The sequence below is a fragment of the Saccopteryx bilineata genome, chromosome 9 (assembly GCF_036850765.1).
Source record: "Saccopteryx bilineata isolate mSacBil1 chromosome 9, mSacBil1_pri_phased_curated, whole genome shotgun sequence".
NCBI classification, from domain to species: domain Eukaryota; kingdom Metazoa; phylum Chordata; class Mammalia; order Chiroptera; family Emballonuridae; genus Saccopteryx; species Saccopteryx bilineata.
In genome coordinates, this window is record NC_089498.1 from 34,064,351 (window position 1) to 34,067,902 (window position 3,552).

The following is a 3,552-nucleotide window of genomic DNA, read 5'->3' on the forward strand; positions in this document are numbered from 1 at the left end:
GGTTCCAGATGTTAGATGGAAGCATTGAGCCTCTTACTGTTTATTATGATGTTTACAGTGTTACATGTAGACTTCTGTAAGTGCCTTTTATTATACTGAGTCAGTTTCCTTCTATTTCTAATTTACTATTAGTATTTTTTATCATGTTTGAATGTTGAATTTTGTCAAAGGCTCAATCTGTGGAAACGATCATCTGTTTTTTCTTCTCTAGTCTGTTGATATGAATTACATTGATTTCTTTTTTTCGCAAGAGACGAAGGGAATGAGATGAGAAGCATCAGTTTGTAGTTGCATCACTTTAGTTGTTCATTGATTGCTTCTCATACATGCCTTGACTGGAGGCTCAAGCCAACGACCTTGGGCTCAAGCCAGTGACCTCAGCGTCCCAGGTCAGTGTTCTATTCACTGCACCACCTCCAGTCAGGTTACATTGATAGATTTTTAATGTTTTTAAAACTTGGAATAATTTTAGATTTTACAGAAAAGTTGAAAGATAGTGCAGAGAGTTCACTGTACTTTTGGGATCATAATTCAGTGCTATGTAATTTTGTTGTTCATGTCATTACAGATTTGGTCATAAAGTCTTTGAGACCATTCCTGTGTCCCTTATGTACATGTCCCTGTCCTTTCCCACACCCCCTCCCTGTCCCAACACTGCAAACTCGGCTTGCTTTTTCCCTATCCCAGCCATAGAATTAGCCATTTTCCAGAGGAGCCCTGGTTTTCTAGGTCTGAATGCTGGGAGGGCTTTTTTTTTTTCTTTTTTTTTCTTCTTGCTAGATTTGGTTTGCTAATATGATATTTTGCTAAGGATTTTCACACTTGTTCTTAGGTGATATATTGGTCTGTTATATTCTTTTTTCTTTTTTTCCCCCCTGTAACGTCCTGTCTTGTTTGCTCCGGGTAATGCTGGCTTTGTAAATGAATTGAGAAGTGTGTCTTCCTCTTGTGTCTTCTGGAAGAGTTGACATTTGAAATGGTATGATTTCTTCCTCAAAGGTTTTGTTGGAGCCTGACCTGTGGTGGCGCAGTGGATAAAGCGCCGACCTGGAAATGCTGAGGTCGCCGGTTTGAAACCCTGGGCTTGCCTGGTCAAGGCACATATGGGAGTTGATGCTTCCAGCTCCTCCCCCCCTTCTCTCTCTCTGTCTCTCCTCTCTCTCTCTGTCTGTCTGTCTCTCTCCTCTCTAAAAAAAATGAATAAATAAGCCCTGGCCGGTTGGCTCAGCGGTAGAGCGTCGGCCTAGCGTGCGGAGGACCCGGGTTTGATTCCCGGCCAGGGCACACAGGAGAAGCGCCCATTTGCTTCTCCACCCCTCCGCCGCGCCTTCCTCTCTGTCTCTTTCTTCCCCTCCCGCAGCCAAGGCTCCATTGGAGAAAAGATGGCCCAGGTGCTGGGGATGGCTCCTTGGCCTCTGCCCCAGGCGCTAGAGTGGCTCTGGTCGCAACATGGCGATACCCAGGATGGGCAGAGCATCGCCCCCTGGTGGGCAGAGCTTCGCCCCTGGTGGGTGTGCCGGGTGGATCCCGGTCGGGCGCATGTGGGAGTCTGTCTGACTGTCTCTCCCCGTTTCCAGCTTCAGGAAAAAAAAAAAAAAAAAAAGAATAAATAAATTTTAAAAAAGGTTTTGTTGAATTCACTAGTGAGTCATGTGAGCCATGAGTCTTCTTTATAGAAAGGGTTTTAACTACAAACTCAATTGCTTTAAGTGTTATGAGACTTTAAGGTTATCTGTTTCTTTTTAAGTAAGTAAGCATTGGTAGTTTGGCTTTTCAAGAGATTTATCCATTTTATATATGTATCAAATTTATTGGCATAAAATTGTTTGCATTGTTCTGTTATTGTCCTATTAATGTTCTAAGGATCTCTAGTAATGTTCTGTCTTTAGTTACATTGGTCTGTCTTTTCACTTTTTGTCTTAATTACTCTGGATAGAAACGTATCCATTTTATTACTGAGCTTTTCAAAGAAGCAGCTTTTGGCTTTATTGGTTTTCTGTAAGTATTATTATTTTGTTTTCAATTTCATGTATATTATTTCTTTCTTTTCTTATCCTAAATTTAATTTGCTCTCTTCCCTTTTTTTTGGAAAAGAGAAAGAAATAAATTTATTAAAAGGGGGGGTCCTTTTAAAAAACCAGTCCACTCTGGCTGGTTGGCTCAGTGGTAGAGTGTCAGCCCTGCGTGTGGATGTCCCGGGTTTGATTCCTGGTCAGGGTGCACAGGAGATGCGGCCATCTGCTTCTCCACCCTGCCCTTCCTCCTGCTCTCTCTCTCTCTCTCTCTCTTCTCCTGTAGCCATGGCTTAATTGGCTCTAGCGAGTTGGCCACAGATGCCAAGGATGGCTCCATGGCCTCTGCCTCCGGTTCTAAAAAATGGTTCCAGTTGCAACAGAGCAGTGGCCCCAGATGAGCAGAGCATTGCCCCCTATTGGGCTTGCTGGGTGGATCCTGGTCGGGCACATGCTGGAGTCTGTCTCTCTGCCTCCCCTCCTCTCACTAAAATAAAAAAAAGAAAGAAAAGAGGGGGAGGACTCCAATATCCTTTTTCTAGTTTTATAAGGTAGAAACTTAAATAATTGATTTGAGACTTTCTTTTTATAATATAAGCATTTAATGTCAATTTCTCTCTAAGTGCTACTTTAGTTGCTTGCCACAAAATTTAATGTTATGTTTTAATTTTCATTCAGTTAAAATACTTTATATTGCCCCTTATGATTTCTTCATTGACCCATGGGTTAATTTTTTTTTAATTTAATTTCTTTGTGGTCAGAGAACATATGTATAAGATTTGAAAATTGAGGAATTATACTACCTGTTATCAAACTAGACTATAAGACTATAGTAATCAAAACAGCATGGTACTGGCATAAAAACAGGCATACAGATCAATGGAACAGAATAAAAGTGTCATAAATAAACCCATGCCTTCATGGTCAATTAATACTTGACAAAGGAGGCAAAAACATACGATAGAGTAAAGGTAATCTACTTAATAGACGGTATTGGGAAAAGTAGACAGATACATATGAAACTAGACCACCTTCTTATACCAACACAAGAATAAACTCAAAAGGATTAAAGACTTAAATGTTAGACTGAACAACCATAAAAATCCTAGAAGAAAACATAGGCAGTAAAATCTCAGACATTTCTCATAGCAATATTTTTCTGATATATCCCCTTGGGCAAGGGAAACAAAATAAAATAAACTATGGGGCTACATCAAACTAAAAAGTTTTTGCACAGCAAAGTAAACCATCAACAAAATGAAGAGACAGCCCACTGAATGGTAGAACATATTCACCAATACGTCTACTAAGGGGTTAATAGCCAAAGTTTATAAAGAACTTATAGAACTCAACACTAGAAAAATCCAATTTAAAAATGGGCAAAGGACCTGAATAGACATTTGTCTGAAGAGAACATACAGATGGCTGATAGACATATGAAAAGTTGCTCAATGTCACTAATCATCAGAGAAATGCAAATTAAAACCACAATGAGATAATACCTTACTCCTATCAGAATGGCTGTCATCAGTGAATCAAC